The sequence below is a fragment of the Dasypus novemcinctus genome, chromosome 20, assembly GCF_030445035.2.
Source record: "Dasypus novemcinctus isolate mDasNov1 chromosome 20, mDasNov1.1.hap2, whole genome shotgun sequence".
In the NCBI taxonomy this organism is placed as follows: Eukaryota; Metazoa; Chordata; class Mammalia; order Cingulata; family Dasypodidae; genus Dasypus; species Dasypus novemcinctus.
Genome location: NC_080692.1, coordinates 19,539,816 through 19,560,878, shown reverse-complemented (window position 1 = coordinate 19,560,878; position 21,063 = coordinate 19,539,816). Strand labels below are relative to the sequence as shown.

General features: G+C 39.6%; 1 protein-coding gene across 24 annotated transcripts in view; it reads left to right on the top strand.

The window, feature by feature from the left end:
• The window catches only part of ERC1 (ELKS/RAB6-interacting/CAST family member 1), a 661,999-nt gene that overhangs the window by 34,789 nt on the left and 606,147 nt on the right, over positions 1-21,063 (top strand). For 14 of the 24 annotated variants that reach the window (XR_011646639.1, XR_011646635.1, XR_011646638.1 and 11 more), the window contains one exon: positions 14,378-14,446. The exons of the other annotated variants lie outside the window; for them this stretch is intronic. The gene's annotated coding sequence lies outside the window, so the exon portion shown is untranslated. The remainder of the gene's footprint in view (positions 1-14,377; positions 14,447-21,063) is intronic. 24 annotated transcript variants of the gene reach the window in all.

Here is a 21,063-nt window from a genome sequence, read left to right as displayed (position 1 = left end):
ACAAAAATATGTTGCAAGACATATAGGGAATGAGATTGTCAATTTATGAAATTTGTTGATAACTTAAAAATAGAGAAAAGTTTGTCAACATGAGGGAAATGTTATTAAGACTATAATTATATTATACATGTATACATCACATTTAGTTCAGAGTCCAGTGAACTGATTTCAAAATTATTACCACCTTCTGAATGTATAAGAACTATCTAGTGAATTTTACTTGGATTTAGGTTAATTTATGGATTCAGAAACATTTATCAAATGCTTGGTTTCTAATAGGCACTGTGCTAGGTTTTGGAGATAGGGAAAAGACGTTCCTTTGCCCTTAGGGAAGTAGTTAATTTACTAAAACATAGTAAATACATTATTTTAAAAGCCTCCAGTTACCTAAGAGGAGCACCTAAATTAGACTGAGGTATTTAAGGATTTGTATAGGATTGTGACTTTCAACTTAGTTGGAATGAATGAGTAGTTATTAGCCAGTTGATGGGGAAGAGGAAGGTCATGGAAGCAAGGTTGTTGGCACCATATGGTTCTCCTTCTCCATGTGGAGGAAGAGAAGTTTTAAGAAGTAAATTTAGAGAGGTAGGCAGGGCCCAAAATCAGAAAAATCTTAAATATGTTCCAGGGAACTTAGATTTTTTAAAATTTTGAAAGCAGTGAGAAGCCGTCTAAGTAAGTACGTGGGTATATGTGATTATGTCATAGTTGAGATTTAGAGCAGTGATTCTCAACCTTTTTAATTTTAGCATCTCTTTACACTCTTAAAAATTAATGAGGATCCCATTGAACTTTTGTTTATGTAGGCGATGTCTTTCACTGTTTGCTATGTTAGAAATTAAAACTGAGAAAATGTTACAGCATAAGAGTATACAACACACATTCCATTAGCTGTTGGTAGGATATTACAACCATGTCAGGTAGCCTCTGGAAAATAACAGTTTAAGGCAGATAGCATCATGGTATTATGAAAAGAATTTTCCCTGATGTACTTCCTGAAAGTGGGAAGCAGTGAGTCCCTGGAGGTCCCTGAACCACTCTGAGAATCAAAGTATTAGAAGATTATTCTGGGGAAGCAGATGTGGCTCAAGCAATTGGGCTACCGTCTACCATATAGGAGGTCCAGGGTTTGATGCCCAGGGCCTCCTGGTGAAGGCAAGCTGGCCCTTGTGGTGAGCTGGCCCACGTGGAGTGCTGGCCTCCATGGAGTGCTGGCCTGTGCAGAGTACTGCCCCATGCACGAGTGCTGCCCTGTGCAGGAGTGCTGGCCCATGTGGAAAGCTGGTGCAGCAGGATGACACAACAAAAAGAGGCACAGAGGGGAGAAATAAGAGATGCAGAGATCAGGAAGCTGAGGTGGCGCAAGAGAATAATCACCTCTCTCCCACTCTGGAAAGTCCCAGGATTGGTTCCCAGAGCTGCCTAAAGAGAGTACAAGCACACCCAGAAGAACACACAGTGAATGGACATAGTGGGCAGACAACAGGAGGGTGGGGGGTGGGCTGGTGGAAGTAAATAAAATAAATATATCTAAAAAATAAAAAAAAAATTCTTGCAGTGGTATTGAGCCTTGTTTAGAACCTACAAAAACAAATACACTTTAAATACTTTAAATTGTGATCTAATATGCATGTGTATATCATATGCACATCCAAAGCAAAAGTTTCCGCAAGCAGTACTGTATTAGTCTTATCTTATTACAGAACAAATTACTTCAAAATTTGTTGGATTAAAAATCAAGCATTGGGAAGCGGACTTGCCCCAGTAGTTAGGGCATCCGTCTACCACATGGGAGGTCCACGGTTCAAACCCTGGGCCTCCTTGACCCGTGTGGAGCTGGCCCATTCGCAGTGCTGATGCACGCAAGGAGTGCTGTGCCACGCAGGGGTATCCCTGCGTAGGGGAGCCCCACACGCAGGGAGTGCGCCCCGTAAGGAGAGCTGCCCTGCGCGAAAGAAAGTTCAGCCTGCCCAGGAATGGCGCCGCACACATGGAGAGCTGACACAACAAGATGACGCAACAAAAAGAAACACAGATTCCCGTGCTGCTGACAACAACAGAAGTGGACAAAGAAGAAGAACCAGCAAATAGACATAGAGAACAGACAAACTGGGGGATGGGGGGGAGAGGAGAGAAATAAAAATTCAAGCATTATCTCAGTTTCTGTCAGCATCTTAGCTGGATAGTTCTGACTCAGGGTATCTCACAAATTTGTAGTCAAGATGTCAGCTGGATCTACAGTCTTCTGAAGGCTTGACTAGATTTGCAGAGTCCTCTTCCAAGCCATGGATGTTGGAAGGTGGTATCTGATTCTCACTGGCTGTTGATTGGAGGTTGCAGTTCCTTGCAATGTGGGTCTTCATAGGGACACTTGAATATCCTCATGATATGGCAGCTAGGTCCCACCACAGAGTGAGTGATCCATGAGAGAGTGAACAACACTGAAGCTCCAGTGTCTCTTATGAGTTAGTCTTGAAGCAGTACATAATTAGAAGCAAGTCACTTAAGTGAAGTCCACACTCAAGGAGAGGGAAATCTTGAAGGAAGAGTATCAAATAATTTATGGACATATATTTAAATTACCACAAATACTCATTGAAGAGTCTTCTGTAGGCTGCTTGTGTTCCTGCATGCCTCATTTGCCAAGAATGCAAGGCCCTGATTGCTCTTAACTCAGGCCATTTCTCATGGTTTTGTTTGCAGGGAGCTACCCTGAGGGATGAAGTCATGTCTCTCACTGACAAAGATCAGGCTTGCTGCTTGCTATAAAAGTGGTGAATTCTCTAAGCTCAGTGTTCCTCAGCCATGATGCAAACCCACACATCCATTTGTACCTCTCTCTGTTGCCTTGTGGGATTTGGGATTAATAAGGAACCAATGAAAACATGCTGATGTTTATGCTATTTGCTATGCTTTGGGCAAAAGTTCCTCTGACTTAGGAGACTCAGGTCTCTCTCAGTATCCATGAAACAGTAACAGGCTAACATTAACTTGTAAGTAGGGTAAAATAAAATCCCAGACCCTTTGTGTGGTATCCTCGAAAAATGAGCTATATCTATTTGATCTATTCTCATTTATTTTATTTCATTTTTTAAAAAATGAAAGAAAAAAGAAAAAGTGGTTGCAATCCACCAAACTGATTTTACAATCTACTAATTGGTCATTACCTAAAATTTGAAAAACAGTGATTAGGAAGACTCTGAGACAAGAGGCCAGGAACCAGGTTAGAAAATTGTTTTAGTTCAGTTAAGGTATGATGGCCTAAACCAAAGTAATAATTGTGGTGTTGGAGGAAGAGGATCACTTTGAGAGATACTTGGAAGTCACATGGATAGCAGTTGTATGCGTTGATTATATAGGGAGTAGGAGGGAAACTCAGGCTTCAGGAATGACTCCCAAGTTTCTGGTTTGAGCATTTGGTGTTGTTCATTTGAATATAAGTGTGCCCATTGTGGTTTTTTTTTTTCCTGCTGCAAGAGCAGATTTGGTTAGGGAGGGAGGAGACCTAGATGAAGAATTCATTTCGGGGCATGAGGAGTTTGTGAAATATATACATGAAGATGTCCAGGCAGTGGGATATATGGTTCTGATTGTCAGAAGGGCTGGAGATAGAGGGTTGGGCATATAACTTTGAGTCTTCATTAAACAGATTATATATTTATTTTTTAATAGTTTTTTTTTCCTTTGTTTTTCTTCTTCCCCTTCCTCTCCCCTGCCCTGCAGTTTTTCCTGTCTGTGTCCATTTGCTGTGTGATCTTCTGTATCTATTTCTCTTTTTGTCTTCTCGTTTTTCTCCTCTAGGATTCAGTGGGATTCGATCCTGGGGACCTCTGATGTGGAGAGAGGTTCCCTGTCAATTGTGCCACCTCAGTTCCTGGTCTCTGCTACACTTCACCTTGACTCTCCCCTTTGTCTCTCTTTTGTTGTGTCATTATCTTGCTGGGTGACTCACTTGTGCAGGCACTGGCTCACTGCGCAGGCACTGGCTTATACCGCGCAGGCACTTGGCTCGCCGTATGGGCCCTCGGCTTGCCATGCAGGCATTTGTGTGGGGACACAGCTTGCCACACGGGCACTTAGCTTGCCATGCAGGCTTTTGCATGGGCACTTGGCTCACCACGTCGGCACTCGGTTTGCTACGTGTGCACCCACATGGGCACTTGGCTCACCACATGGGCACTCAGCTCACTGCATGGGTGCTTGGCTCACTGCATAGGCACTTGGCTTGCCACGTGGGCACTGGCTTGCTGCTTAGACATGCTTTCTTTTCTTTTTCATCAGGAGGCCCCAGGGATTGAACCTGGGTCCTCCCATGTGGTAGGTGGAGGCCTTATCACTTGAGCCATATCTGCTTTCCCTAAACAGATTATATTTGAAACAGTGGGACTAGATATGATCCCCAATGATAATATTGTAGTGTGAGAATGATAGGGGGATGAGGATTTAACTCTGGAGATTATGAACAGTTAAAGGAGGAGTAAACAAAAAAGCAGGAGAACTAGGAGAAAGGAGAGTGTGATATGAAAGAAACCAAAGGAGGAAAGTTTCATGAAGTTAAGAGTGCCTAAGATGAGAGACTCTATTTATATATAAAAGTTACAAAGGCATTAGAGAGGAAAAGTATAATTAAGTAAGATTTCTCTGAGGAAGCCTGAGTTAATGGGAACTAAAGTATCTGTGGAAGGATTAGCTTTGACCCTCTTCTTTCACACTAGAGGAAAACAAGTTTAGGGTTGGTGTTGATGTGAATCAGTTTGCCTCAGGAGGATGTTGAGATAATGTGTGATTTCTATATTTCCCTGTGATATAGGAGGTAAGGTCACCTGCTGAAAGTGATGGGCAGAGACAGGAGACACCAGAACAAAATACTGGATTGTGATCTAACAAATCTTGAATAGGGACGTAACTAAGGGACTTGTTAGGACCCTGGGGCAATATTATGGACTTAGCTGAGGTTGGAAATCAAACTGAACAGCTGCATGATTTTCTTTAGCAACAGTCAGGATTCCAGGTATATAGTCAGTAAAATTGTTTTTTCAGATTAATCAAGGGTAGGGGAGTTTGGAATGTATGAAAATATTTCCCCAAACTTTAGTGGTATAACATACACAAGAAACTGCACCTATTTAAAGTGTACAGTTTGATGAGTTTTGACATGTGTACATTTGTGGAACTGTCACAGCAATTCAGGTGGTGAATATTTTCATCATCCCCAAGTTTCCTTCTGCTCCTTTTTGATCCATGCTTCTCTATCCTGTTGCCCAAGCAACTGCTTATTGGCTTTCTGCTGTTATAGATTGGTTCTAGAATTTTATATAAATAAAATCATATTGTATATACTTTTCTGTCAGATTTTTTCAAATTGTTGCAAGCATAAGAATTATTATTATTTTATTATTATTTGTGGTTGTGTGTCTAGTATTTCTTTTTTTAGGTACCAAGAGCCAGGAATTGAAACTGGGACCTTGTATATGGGAAGCTGGTGCTCAACCACTGAGCCACATAGACTTTCCTGAGTTGGTTTTTTCATTTGTTTTGCTGGTTGTTTGTTTTTGTTTTTTCAGGAGGCACTGGGAACTAAACCTGGGACTTTCCATGTAGAAGGCAGGTGCTCAACCACTTGAGCCACATCCACTCCTAGCATGTTTTTTTTTTAAGATCTATTTTTTTATTTATTTCTCTCCCTTTCCACCCCCCCACCCCCCCGCCCCAGCTCTCCGTTCTCTGTGTCCATCTGCTATGTGTTCTTCTGTATCCGCTTCTATTCTTGTCAGCGGCACTGGGAATCTGTTGTGCCATCTTGCTGCGTCAGCTCTCCGTTTGTGCGGCGCCACTCCTGGCAGGCTGAACTTTCTTTCGTGCTGGGTGGCTCTCCTTATGGGGTGCACTCCTTGTGCATGGGGCTCCCCTACACGGGGGACACCCCTGTGTGGCACGGCACTCCTTGCGTGCATCAGCATTGTGCATGGGCCAGCTCCACACAGGTCAAGGAGGCCCTGGGTTTGAACCCTGGACCTCCCATGTGGTTGGCAGATGCTCTGTCCATTGAGCCAAGCATGTCCGCTTCCCTTAGCATGTTCTTAAAATCAAACCAATTTTATTGATATATATTAATAAAGCATACAATTCATCCGAAGTATGCAAATCAGTGGTATTTAGTAGAATCACATAGTTTTGCATTCATCACTTCATTATTAAAGCATTTCTCTTATTTCAATAATAATAATAAAAAACAGACAAGAAAATTCTTCACCTCTCAATCTCTCTCTGTTTTCCCTGCCGTACATAGCTGCTATTTCTGGCCATTCTTGCACATTTATTTTATTTTTAAGCAGTTTTATTGAGATATATTCACATACCATATGATCTATCCAAGGTGAATAATCAGTGGCTTTTAGTATAATCATGTGGGTAACCCTTGAATCTCTAGTGCCCGTATCTGGGTCTCATGTCATTTCAACTAAACTGGCATGACTCACACCCTGATTGATTATCTACCCTGAGACTAGTTTCACCTTAAGAACTATGTAGGATGGAACTTGTATATTCTTTAATTTTGTGTTCAAGTCTTAGGGACATACTTTTGTGATATTATTTTTCACAACTTGGATCTTTTCATTTTCTCTTTTTATTACTGAGATATATTTATATACCATACAGTCCATCCAAAGTGTACAATCAAAATGATTTTTGGAATAATCCTAGTGTTCTGCATTCATCACCACAAAAAATTTTAGAACAATTTCATTACTCCAAAAAGGAGAACACCAGATTCTTTAGCAGTCACCTCTTAATCCATATATCCTTCTGCAGCCTTACATAACCACTAATCTCATTTCATCTTTATAAATTGATTTATATTTACATTTTATATAGATGGTATCATACAATATGTAGTACTTTGTGTCTCATTTCTTTCACTAAGATTAATGGTTTTTATTGGTCTGATATTAACATCTTTTAGTATTAACATATATATTAGTTCTATTTCAAAGAAAAATCTTATATATGCAATTTTACCCATATTCATATTTCACATGTGATTTTACTCTGCTATACATTTCATGTTACATTTTTTTTGTAATATACGTGACGTTATATTTTTTTGTAATATACGTGACGTTAGACTTTCCCTTTAAACCAGTCATACCCACATAATAGTACTGCTACTTAAAAATACTATGTTCTTTCAACTTTTCCGTTCATTTCTGAAGATTAATACACATCCATTTTGCCAATTCTGCACAAGTTAACCCTCAGCTGAGTGTGTCTAGCATATGTATGTATTTTAATTTTTTAAGTTGAAGTTTATCATTCATACATGAACATGCATAAGCAATAAGTATATAATAAAGATTGTGGACTTAACAAAAATAAACATGCATAACGTCACATAGGGGTCTCACATCACCCCTTCACCAACACCTTGCATTGTTGTGAAACACTTGTTACAGACTATGCAAGGGCATTGTTAAAATGTTATCACTAACTATAGTCCCTATTTTACATTTAGTGTATTTTTCTCTCAACCCACCCTATTTTGAAAAAATATTTTATTATTATAGAGGTTGTGAACTTACAAAACAATTATATACATTGTAGAATTCCCTTACAATGCCCCTTCACCAACACACCACACTGTGGTGGAATATTTGTTACAGATTATAAGATAATATCATCACCCTATTTACCCACCAACCAAGGTCCATAGCGTACATTGGCACACTTTTTCCAAACACCCCTATTATAAACACAGCACATCTTTGGCATTGATGCAAGAATATTATAGTATTGCTGTTAATCACAGCGTTTAGGTCACAACAATTATATTTTTCCCATGCTCTCCACATTCCTACCACTACGCAATAGTGATGTACATCTGCTCTAGCTCACAGAAGGACACTCTTGCATCTGTACCATCAAGCACAGTTCTTACCCACTTCTGGGTTCACTGTATTACTCATTCCCTAGATTATTATTTTCTACCTTTCTTTCAGTTAACATTTACTTCCCCTTTTAAGCCATAATCCCACTTATAAACCTGCTGCTACTAACTCTAATGTTTTACCATCAACTCTATCCATTTTCACACTTTTGCAGTCAAGTTAATTAAAACTAATACATTTTAAAAAAAGCTTATTTTATTTTTTATTTTTTATTTTATTTTTATTTATTTATTTTTTTAAAGATTTATTTATTTATTTTAATTTCCCTCCCTCCCCTGGTTGTCTGTTCTTGGTGTCTATTTGCTGCGTCTTGTTTCTTTGTCCGCTTCTGTTGTCGTCAGCGGCACGGGAAGTGTGGGCGGCGCCATTCCTGGGCAGGCTGCACTTTCTTTTCACGCTGGGCGGCTTTCCTCACGGGCGCACTCCTTGCGTGTGGGGCTCCCCCACGCGGGGGACACCCTTGCGTGGCACGGTACTCCTTGCGTGCATCAGCGCTGCGCATGGCCAGCTCCACACGGGTCAAGGAGGCCCGGGGTTTGAACCGCGGACCTCCCATATGGTAGACGGACGCCCTAACCACTGGGCCAAAGTCCGTTTCCCTTATTTTATTTTTTAAAATAACTTCTACATATATTAAGCATCAGTATTTCTTTTCAAACCTCCTTTATCTCCTAATAACCTATAGATTTTAACTCCATGCATTTATTCTTCAAATTTAGTTCATATTACTGAGACCATGCAATATTTGTCCTTTTGTGTGTGGCTTATTTTGCTTAGCATAATGTCTTCAAGATTCATCCATGTTATCATATGTATCCCAATTTTATTTTTTCTTGCTGCAGCATAATATTGCATTGTATGTATATACCAAATTTTGTTTATCCATTCATTAGTTGATGACACTTGGGTTGTTTCCATCTTTTGGTAATTGTGATAACACTTCTGTGAACATTGGTGTGCAGCTGTCTGTTCATTTAGTTCTTTTGGATATATTCCCAGTAGAGGAACTGCTGGATTATATGGCAGTTCTATATTTAGCTTCCTGAGGAACTGTGAAACTGACTTCCACAGAGGCTGCATCATATAACAAGCTCACCAACAGTGAAGGAGTGTTCCTGTTTCTCCACATCCTCTCCAGCACTTATTGTTGTCTTTTTAAAAAAATAATGGCTGTTCTGTGTGGTGTTAGATGATATCTCACTGTTATTTTGATTTGCCTTTCCCTAATAGCTAGTGATATGGAACATTTTTTTCATGTACTTTTTGGCCATTTGTATTTCCTCTTTGGAGAAATGTCTATTTAAATCTTTTGCCCATTTTTAAATTGAATTGCTTGCTCTTTTATTGTTGAGTTGTACAATCTTTTTATATAGAATGGAAATCAAACCCTTATTGGATTTGTGTTTCCAAATATTTTCTCCCATTGAGTGGACTGCCTTTTCACCTTCTTGTTGAAGTCCTTTGAATTACGGAAGTGTTTCAAGTTTGAGGAGGTCCCATTTATCCATGTTTTCTTGGTTGCTCGTGCTTTCAGTATAAGGTTTAAGAATCCACCACCTACACCAGGTCTTGAAAATGTTTCCCTACATTTTCTTCAAGGAGTTTTATGGTACTTGGTTTTATATTTAGGTCTTTGATTCATTTTGAATTAAGTTTTGTATAAGGTGTGAGATAGGGGTCTTCTTTCTTTCTTTTAGATATGGATATCCAGTTTTTGCAGCACCCTTATTGAATAGACTCTTCTGCCCTAGCTGGGTGGGTTTGACAGGCTTGTCAAAAATCACTTCGCTATAGAGGTGAGGGTCTGTTTCTGAACCATCAGTTCATTTCCATTGGTTTATGTGTTTATCTTTATGCCAATACCATGCTGTTTTTTATCACTGTGGCTTGGTAATATGATTTAAAGACTGGGAATGAGGGCCACCAACTTCACTTTTCCTTTTTAAGATGTTTCCGACTACTCAGGACCTCTTAACTTTTCAGATGAATTTGATAATTGTGCTTTCCATTTGTTTAAAAAAAGGCTGTTGGAATTTTTATTGGGATTGCATTGAATCTGATATCAATTTGGGTAGAATTGTCATCTTAATGATATTCATTCTTCCAATCCATGAGCATGGAATGTTCTTCCATTTATTATTTAGGTCTTTTTTGATTACTTTTAGCAATGCATTGTAGTTTTCTGAGCACAAGTGCTTTACATCGTTGGTTAAGTTTTTCCTAAATATTTGATTCTTGGAGTTGCTATTGTGAATGGAATTTTTTCCCAGACTTCCTCCTCAGATTGCACATTACAATTATATAGAAACACCACTAATTTTTGCATATTGATCTTGTATCCTGACACTCTACTGAAATTGTTTACTACCTCTAGCAGCTTTGTTATAGATTTTTTGGGACCTTCTAGATATCGGATCATATCATCTGCGAATAGTGAAAGTTTTGCTTCTTCTTTTCTGATTTGGATGCCTTTTTTTTTCCTTTTTCTTGCCTGATTGCTCTAGCTAGAACCTCTAGCACTATATTGTACATCAGTGGTGACGTTGGGTATCCTTGTCTTGTTCCTGATCTCAGTGGGAAAACTTTCAGTCTTCCTCCATTGAGTATAATGTTAGTTGTGGGTTTTTCATATATGGCCTTTATTATGTTGAAAAAGTTTCCTTCAATTCTTGTCTTTTGTAGTATTTTTATCAAGGAAGGGTGCTGTATTTTGTCAAATGCCCTTTTCAGTCAATTGATATGATCATGTGATTTTTCTTTGATTTATTAATGTGGTGTATTGTACTGATTGATTTTCTTATGCTGAACCACCATTGCACGCCTGGTATAAAACCCACTTGACAGAAGCAGATGTGACTCAAGCTATTGGTCTTCTGTCTACCATATGGCCATTGGTTTTCCGTCTACCATATGGGAGGTCCAGGGTTTGATTCTTGGGGCCTCATGGTGAAGGCAGGCTGGCCTGCATGGAGAGCTGACCCATGTGGATTGCTTGCCTGTGCAGTGAACTGGCCTGTGTGGAGTGCTAGCCCGCTCAGGAGTGCTGGGCTGCTTGGCAGGCTGGCCCATGTGGAAAGCCGGTGCAGTAAGATGATGCAACAAAAAGAGATATGCAGGAGAGACAACAAGAGATGCAGCAGACCAGGTAGCTGAGGTGGTGAAAGAGATCGAGCATCTCTCTCCCACTCCAGAAAGTCCCAGGATCAGTTCTCAGTGCTGCCTAAAGAGAAGACAAGCAGACAGAGAAGACTGCAAGCGAATGGACACAGAGAGCAGACATCGGGGTAGGGGAGAGAAAATAAATAATTAAATAAATCTTAAAAAACCCACTTGATCAGGATGAATAATTCTTTTAATGTGTTGTTGGATTTGAATAGCAAGTATTTTACTGAGGATTTTTGCATCTGTATTCATTAGAAAAATGGGTCTGTAGTTTACTTTTTTCATAATATCTTTATCTGGCTTTGGTATTAGGGTGATATTGGCTTCATAGAATGTGTTTGGTAGCATTCCTTCTTGTTGAATATTTTGGAAGACCTTTAGTAAGATTGGTATTAAATCTTCTTTGAATGCTTGGTAGAAGTCACCTGTGAAACCATCTGGTCCTGTGCTTTTCATTTTGGAGAGCTGTTTGATGACTTTTTCAATCTTTTGTGATTTGTTTGTTGAAGTCTTCTATCTCTTCTATGGTCAGTGTAGGTACATTCCCAGGAATTTTTCCATTTCATCTACATTGTCTAGCTTTTTGGCGTAAAGTTCTTCATAGTATCCTGTTATAGTCTCTCTTATTTCTGTGGGGTCAATAGGAATGTTCCTGTTTTCATTTTTTATTTCATTTATTTGCATCTTCTCTCTTTTTTTCTTAGTCATTCTAGCTAAGGGTTTGTTGATTTTGTTAATCTTCTCGAAGAACCAAATTTTGGTTTTGTTAATTTTCTTTTTTTTTTTGTTCTCATTTTCATTTATTTCTGTTCTGATCTTTTTTCATTCTTTCTACTTGCTTTGGGACTAGTTTGCTATTCTTTTTCTAGTCCTCCAGCTGTGTAGTTAGGTCATTGTTTTTAGCTCTTTCTTCTTTTTTACTGTAAGCATTGAGGACTATATTTTCCCTTTCAGCACTGCCTTTACTGCATCCCATAGATTCTGATATGTTGTGTTCTCCTTGTCATTTGTATCAAGATATTTATTGATTTCTCTTGAAATTTCTTCTTTGACCCACCGATTATTTAAGATGTGTGGTTTAATCTCCTTATATTTGTGAATTTTTCCTTTTTTCTGCCACTTGTTGATTTCCACCTTTATTCCATTATGATCAGAGAAAGTGCTTTGTATAATTTAGATCTTGTTGAACTTATTGATCTGCTTTGTGACTCAACATATGGTCCATTCTGGATAAAGGTCCATGAGCACATGAAAGGAATGTATATTCTGTTATTTGGGGGTTTAGTGTTCTGTGTATGCCGTTGCCTGGAAAGGCCGTGGAAATCCCAGCCCCCTCCTTCTTATTGGGGGTTAAGTATGGATCCACAAGTACCCACCAGTCCAGGCTGTGTGGGCCAGAAGCACCTGTAGTTACCCAAAGAGACTGGGCAAACACAGCTTGTCTCTTGTCCTGTTAGGGGTGGAGATGCAGCCACAGGTGCCCAGTGGTCAAGTTTGTGCAGGTGAAAAGTGCCTGCAGTTACCTGGAGGGGCTGAGGGAACAACAGCCCCTTCCTATCCTATGGGGAGTCAGAGGTGGAGATGGACTTGAAAGCGCTCAACAAACCAGTTTATGTCGTCTGAAAATGCCTGCAGTTGCCTGGAGAGGCTGAGGAATCCCAGCTCCTCTCCTTCCTTATTGGGGTGCAGAGATGCAACCCCAGGTGTTGGACTACTTAGTCTGTGCTGGTCGGAAGCACCTGCATTTGTCTGGAGAGCCTGGTGTGGGTCCCACCAGCTTCCTTCCTACTGGAGGTGGGACTGGAGCCTAGGCTAGGGCTGCAGTCCAGTCTTGGTGGAAAGAAAGCAGTCTCTAACTTTGCTGTGATTCACAGTTAGCTCGGCTATCCCTATGCCTGGGTGGAGTAAAAATTGCGGCTATCAGCCTCTTTCCAACTTGAACTGGTTCAACCCTAACCGTTCCTAGGATTATCCTTTAGCCCGCTGAGTCCACTAATCAGAAGTTGAAGTCAGTGGACAGCCATCTCTTCCTCCCTCGTTTATGGGAAGTGGAGCTTCTAACTCCAGCCACAGAATAGCTCCTGAGGCAGCTTGTCCCGCCAGAGTAGGATGGGCACTGGCCTCTGTGGCATGGCTTGCCATTTCCCAGAGAGGTGGTGTAGGTTCCCCCAGTTTCCTCTCTGCTGGAGATGGGGTGGGGTTTAGGCTAGAGCTGGAATCTGCTCTGGGTGGAAAGAAGCTGGTCCCTATCAGCACTGTGATTTTCAGTCTGCCTCATTTCCCCTAGTGCTGGGAGCAGTTAAAATGGCGGCTTCTGGCTTCTTTCTGACTTGGACAGGTTCAAAGTTTAGCTGTTCTTTGGGTTATACTTTCACCTGCCAAATTGACTAATCAAACTGAAGTTGGTGCCTCAGTGTGTCTTCTTCCCCTGTTTTTGGGAAATGGAGTGTCCAATTCCAGTCACAGAATAGGTCCTGAGGTGGCTTGCATTGTGGGCACCGGCCTCCACAGCATGGAGGGCTGTACTCATGAATCTACTCTGCAGAATGGCAGTCTCCTTCCATACTTTCAAGGCTGTTGCAGGATACACTTCTGGTCTCCTGGGGCCCCCAAACAGGTGATTTAGATAGCTCTGGGTGATTACTAATTGCCCTGTAGGATGAGCTGACTCTTGGAGTGCCTTACTCTGCCACCATTTTGGCTTCCTCCTGTCTAGCATATTTTTAAAAGAAATTATTTTTTTAAAAACACTATCTTCCTTGCAGCTCATGAAATTCAAAAGCTGATATGAGGGAGCCAGTGTGGCTCAAGCTGTTGAGTGCCTGCTTCTCACATGGGAGGTCCCGGGTTCAGTCATGATGCCTCCTGAAAACAAAAAAAAAATAAATAACAAACAAACAATAAAACCAGTTCTGGGAGTGTATGTGGCTCAGTGGTGGAGCACCTCCCACATACAAGGTCTGTGGTTGAATTTCTGGTCCAGATATCTTAAAAAAAAAAAAAAAAGCTGATATAAGGGCTTTAGACAAAGCTAGTGAATTTTCTTTAGAAACAAAGACTTAACATGCAAATGCCTTTTAGATATGGTAGCAACTTGAACATTAGAGTGTACCTGCTGATGCTGAAAACTTGATGTAAATTTTTGTTATTGGATCTTTGTTCGTTATGGTTCCTTGAATACATGAAAATAGAGTTCTGCACAAAAGCACAGTTAGGAATTTTCTTCTTGAATGTGACATTTTAAAAGTTTTTTTTTTTTTTTTTAATAGGTTAAACAATGGAAATTGATTTGCTCACATTTTGAGGCTGGGAAAAAGTACAAATAAGGCATCATCAAGGTAAATGCTTTCTTCCCAAAGACTTTGGTATTCTGAGGCTGGGTACTGACATTTTTTGGCCCTTGGCTTGGCACATGGCAGGGCACATGGTGGTGTCTCCTGGTCTTGCCCTCTTCTTTCAGGTTGCAGATTCCATTGATGTGAATTCTTGCCTCCTCTGTCTTTTCCTCTTTCTGTCTGAATTTCACTTTGCTTATAATGGACTCCAGTAATAGGATTAAGACCAATCCTATTTGGTCTGGGCCACACCTTCACTGTAGTAATCTCATCAAAAGGCACTACTGACAATGGGTTCACAACCACTGGAATGGAATAAATTTAAGAATATGTTTTTATGGGGTACATAACGCTTCAAAGCACCACAGATAGCCTCTGAACTTCCTGTGTCCTGTGCTGGAGTCACTTGCTGGCGTTCAGTTTTTGGGACAAAGGCTGACTTCTCAGAGTGCTACCTGTTACTACCCAGAATACTGATTGCAGATATATCCTACTGCAGCTATTCTGAATGCAATCAATTGAACCAGTTGTGCAGCATTTTAAAGTTATGATGACATGATCATTTTTTTTCATGTGCTTTTCGGCCATTTGTATTTCTTCTTTGGAGAAATGTCTAAGTCTTTTGCCGATTTTTAAATTGGGTTGCTTGCTCTTTTATTGTTATTTGTATGGTCTCTTTATAAGGAATTGAAATCAAACCCTCATTTGGATATGTGGTTTTCAAAATTCCATTGACTGTGCTGCCTTTTCACCTTCTTGATGAACTCTTTTGAATCACAAAAATGTTTAAGTTTGAGGAGGTCCATTTATCCATTTTTTCTTTCGTTGCTTGTCCTTTCGGTGTAAGGTTTAAAAATCTGCCACGTACCACTAGGTCTTGAGGCTGTTTCCCTACATTTTCTTTTAGGAGCTGTATGGTTCTTGCTTTTATATTTAGGTCTTTGATCCATTTTGAATTAATTTTTGCATAAGGTGTGAGATAGGGGTCCTCTTTCTTTCTTTTGGATATGGATATCCAGTTCTCCCAGAGCCGTTTGTCGAATTGAGTGTTCGGTCCAGCACGGGTTTGAGAGCCTTGTCAAAAATCACTTGATGGTTTCTGAACCATCAATTCATTTCCATTGGTCTGTGTGTCTATCTTTATTCCAGTACCATGCTATTTTTACAATTTTAGCTAGGTAATATAATTTCAAGTCTGGAATAAAGAGTCCTCCAACTTTGTTCTTTTTTTAGATGTTTCTGGCTGTTTGGGATTCCTTACCTTTCCAAATAAATTTGATAATTGTTTTTCCATTTCTTTAAAAAATGCTGGTGGAATTATTATCGGGATTGTATTGAATCTCTATATCAATTTATGTAAAATTGACATCTTAATGATATTTATTCTTCCAGTCCATGAGCATGGAATGTTCTCCCATTTATTTAGGTATTTTAAAATTTCTTTTAGTAATGCATTGTAGTTTTCTGAATAAACATGCTTTACGTCCTTGGTTAGGGTTATTCCAAAATATTTGATTCTTTTAGTTGCTATTGGAAATGGAATTTTTATCTTGACTTCATCCTCAGATTGTGCATTACCAATGTATAGAGACTGCTGATTTATGCATATTAATCTTGTGTCCTGACACTCTGCTGAAATTGTTTATTAGCTCTAGCAGCTTTTGTTGTTGATTTTTCGGGACTTTCTAGGTATAGGATCGTATCATCTGTAAATAGCGGAAGCTTTACTTCTTCCTTTCAGACTTGGATGCCTTTTATTTCTTTTTCTTGCCTGATTGCACTAGCTAGAACTTCTAGCACTATATTGAACAACAGTGGTTACAGTGGGCATCCTTGCCTTCTTCCTGATCTCAACGGCAAAGATTTCAGTCTTTCACCATTGCATACAGTGTTACCTATGGGTTTTTCATCTGTGACCTTTATCATGTTGAGAAAGTTTCCTTCAATTCCTATCTTTTGTAGTATTTTTATGAAGAAAGAATGTTGTATTTTGTCAAATGCCTCTTCTGCCTCAATTGATAGGATCATGTGATTTTTCTTCTTTGATTTATTAATGTGTATTATGGTAATTGATTATCTTTTGTTGAATCACCCTTGCATGCCTGGTATAAAACCCACTTAATCATGATAAAAAAATCTTTTAATGAATTTTTGGATTTAGTTAGCAAGTAGTTAGTTGAGGAATTTTGCATCTGTATTCATTTGGAAGTGGGTCTTTAATTTTCTTTTTTTCTAATATCTTTACCTGGCTTTGGTATTATAGTGATATTGCCTTCATAGGATGTTTTGTAGTGTTACTTGTTCAGTACTTTGTAAGACTTTAAGTATGATTCTTTTTTTAATGAGGTACTGGGGTTTGAACCCAGGACCTCATAATGTGGGAAGCAGGTGCTCAATCACTGAGCTGTATCTGCTCCCCAATGAGAACTTTTTCATTTCTTTGTTTGCTTGTTTTAGGTGGTACAGGGGCTCAAACCTGGGACCCTGTACATGGGAAGCAGGTGTTCAGCCACTTGAGCTACATCTGCTCTCCAAGATTAAGTCTTTGTCAGTGCTTGATAGAATGCACCAGTGAAACCATCTGGTCCTGGGTTTTTCATTTTGGGGAATTGTTTGATTGCTTTTGTCTCTTTACTTGTGATTTGTTTGTTGTGGTCTTCTGTTTCTTTGAGGGTCAGTGTAGTTGTTTGTACATCTATGAATTTTTCAGTTTCGTCTGCATTGTGTAATTTGTTGACATATAATTGTTCATAGTATCCTCTTATGATTTCTTTTATTTCAGTGGGGTCAGTAGTAGTGTCCACTTTAATTTTTGATTTTATTTATTTCTTCTCTTTTCTTTCAGTCTAGCTAAAGGTTTGTCAATTTTTTAAATCTTCTTGAAGAACCAATTTTTGGTTTAATTTTCACTGTTTTTTGGTTTTCAATTTCATTTATTTCTCCTCTGATCTTTGTTATTTCATTCCTTCTGATTCCTTTGGGAATAGTTCATGGTTCATTTTCTAGTTCCTCCAGCTGCATAGTTAGGTTATTGAGTATAGCTCTTTCTTCTTTTTTTTTTTTTTTATTTATTTTTAAAATTTTATTATTTCTCTCCCCCCCGCTGCCCCATTGTCTGCTCTCTGTGTCCATTTGCTGTGTGTTCTTCTGCGTCTGCTTGCATTCATGTCAGCGGGAATCTGTATCACTTTTTTTGTTGCATCATCTTGCTGCATCAGCTCTCCATGTGTGTGGTGCCATTCCTGGGTAGACTGTGCTTTTTTTTTCTTTCGTGCAGGATGCCTCTTCTTTCAGGGCGCACTCCTTGTGCATGGGGCTCCCCTATGTGGGGGACACCCCTGCGTGGCACGGCACTCTTGTGCGCATCAGCACTGTGTGTGGGCCAGCTCACCACATGGGTCAGGAGACCCTGGGTTTGAACCCTGGACCTCCTGTATGGTAGGCGGATGCTCTATCTGTTGAGCCAAATCTGCTTCCCTCTTTCTTCTTTTTAAATGTAAGCATTGAGAGCTGTACATTTTCCTCTTAGCACTGCCTTCACTGCATCCCATAGATTCTGATATGTTGTCTTCTTGTTTTCATTCATCTCGAGATACTTATTGATTTTTCTCACAATTTCTTCTTTGATCCACTGATTATTTAAGGTGTATTGTTTAATCTATATGTATTTGTAAATTTTCCCTTTTTCATCCTCTTATTGATTCCTGACATTATTTCATTACGATCAGAGAAAGTGCTTTCTATAATTTCAGTCTTTTTTTACTTTATTGAAATCTCCTTTGTGACCCAACATATCATCTGTCCTGGAGAAATATCCATGAGTGCTTGAGAAGAATGTATATCCTGCTGTTTGGGGCTGTTTTAGTCAGCTAAAGGGGTGCTGATGCAAAGTACCTGAAATCTGTTGGCTTTTATAAAGGTTTTTATTTGGGCTAAAAACTTACAGTTACAAGGCCCTAGAGGGTCCAACTCAAGGTTGCTTGCTTACCTGACTTTGTTGCCACGTGTTGAAGCAAGATGGCGGGCAATGTCTGTGAGGATTCAGCCTTCCTCTTCCTCTTAAATCTCTGTGGGTCCAGTTTCTAGCAATCTCAGCTGTAGGCTTGCATAGGGCTCATCTCTCTTTCTGGGGCTTGTTTCTTTCTGGGCTCAGCTGCTCTGTTCTCTTCACAAGGTCAGCTATAAACTATCAGACTTATCTCTCATCTTGCGGCTCCAATATGAAAACAAAGTTCTGTCCTCTGTGCTGTCTTTTTCTTTGTTTTCCTTTGTATCTACTTCTGTGTTAGAGTCTGTTTTATCAACCCACCAATGGTGTGGGAACTCAACCCTGTTCACTCTAATTACGTGTTCAAATCAAAGCCCTAATCTTAGCATAATTTAATCAGTGACATGTCAGCTGAATCTGGTAGACTCAAAGCCTATCGTGCCTGGAGGAACAGACCAGTTTACAAACATAATCAAGTATCTTTTTTGGAATTCATAAATAATATCAAATTGCTACAGGGTGTATGTAATGTTCTATGTATGCTTGTTAAGATTAGTCTGTTTATCGTATTATTCAAGCTCTTTGTTTCTTTATTGATCCTCTGCCCAGATGCTTTGTGGAAGGCTGAGAGTAGTGTGTTGACGTCTCCAAGCATTATTGTAGAGATAATCTCTTTCTTCCCTTCAGTTTTCCCAGTGTTTGCCTCATGTAATTTGGGTCATCCTTGTTAGGTGCATACACATTTATGATTGTTATTTTTTTCCTGGTGAATTGCCCCTTTTATTAATATATCATGTCTTTCCTTGTCTCTAATAACAGCATTGCTTGTAAATCTCTTTCACCTGATACAAGCATAGCTACTCCAACCCCCTTTTTTTTTTGTTACTGTGTACATAGTATATCTTTTTCCAGTCTTTCACTTTCAGTCTTTTGGTATTCTTGGATGTGAGGTGAGTTTCTTGTAGATAGTATATAGATGGCTCAGATTTTCTTATCCATTCCTCCAGTCTGTATCTTTTGACTGGGGAGTTTAATTCATCAACAATCAATGTAATTATTGTAAAGGCAGTTCTTAGTTCACCCATTTTGACTTTGGTTATTTATTTATTTACCACACCCCCCCCCCCTTTGTGGCTTGCTTGCTGTCTGCTCTCTGTGTCCATTTGCTGTACATTCTTCTGTGTGTGCTTGTCTCCCTTTGCTGCATCATCTTGCTGCATCAGCTCTCTGCAGCCGCGGGCCATCAGCTCTCCGTGGCGCGGGTCAGCTTGCCTTCACAAGGAGGCCCTGGGGTACGAACCCAGGGCCTCCCATATGGTAGATGGGAGCCCAATTGATTGAGCCACAGCCGCTTCCCTGACTTTGGGTTTTATCTGTCAGATTTTATTTTCACCACTCTTTTTACCTTAAGTTACTTTTACTGATATACTCTTGATTTCGAGACTTTCTTCCAAGTCTCTTCCTCCTCTCTTTTCTTTTCAGGCTTTAGCACTACCTTTAGTATTTCCTGCAAAGCTGGTCTTTTGGTTATAAACTCTTATGGTTTCTATTTATCTGTGAATATTATGAAGTCACCGTCATTTTTTAAAAACAGTCTTGCTGGATGTAAGATTCTTGGCTGGCACTTTTTCTCTTGCAGTATCTTAAATATATCTTAGCACTGCCTTCTTGCCTCCATGGTCTCTGATGAGAAATCAGCACTTAATTTACTGGGTGTTCCTTTTATGGGATGCATCACTTTTCTCTTGCAGCTCTCAAAATTCTCTGTCTTTGGTATTTATTTTGATTAGTATGTGTCTTGGAGTAGGTCTGTTTGGATTTATTTGGTTGGGAGTATGTTGTCCTTCTTGGACGTGGATATTTATATCCTTCAATAAAGTTGGGAAATTTTCTACCATATGTCTTCAAATATTCCTTCTGTACCTTTTCTGTTCTCTTCTCCTTCTGGGACACCATGACATGTATATTTGCAAGTTTCTAGCCATCATTTAGCTTCCTGAGAACCTGTTCAATTTTTTCCATTCTTTTCTTTACCTGTTCTTTTGTATGCATTTGGAGGCCGTGTCTTCAAGTTTACTGACCTTTCTTCTGCCTCCTCAAATCTGCTGTTACATACCTTCAGTGTATTTTTTATTTCATTTATTGTACCTTTTATTTCCAGAAGTTCTGCTATTTTTTTATGTGTGCTTTCAAATTCTACTTTGTGTTTACAAACTGTCTTCTTAATGTCCTTAATCTCCTTAGCCATCTCACTGAATTTATTAAGGAGGTTTGTTTTAACATCTATCATTATTTGTCTCACCTCCTTTATGTCATCAGCAGGCTTATCTTGTTCCTTTGACTGTGCCATATCTTCTTCTTTATTGTTATGGATCGTAACTTTTTGTTGGTATCTTGGCATCTGACTTATGAGAAGTATTTATTCTTTGCTCAGTTTCTCTCTATAATTTAGGGCTTTCTTGCCTTTTATCCCTTGTTGCCTGTGTAGCAGTAGCCGAGGATGTAGACAGTACTGTAAGCTGTGGAGGCTGAAGCTGCCTGTGTTGACCTAGGAATTGATGAAGCTTCTCCCACATTTCTCTGATGGGGTAGGGACAGAGTCACTGCTATGTGTAGTAATCCAAGTTGTGCA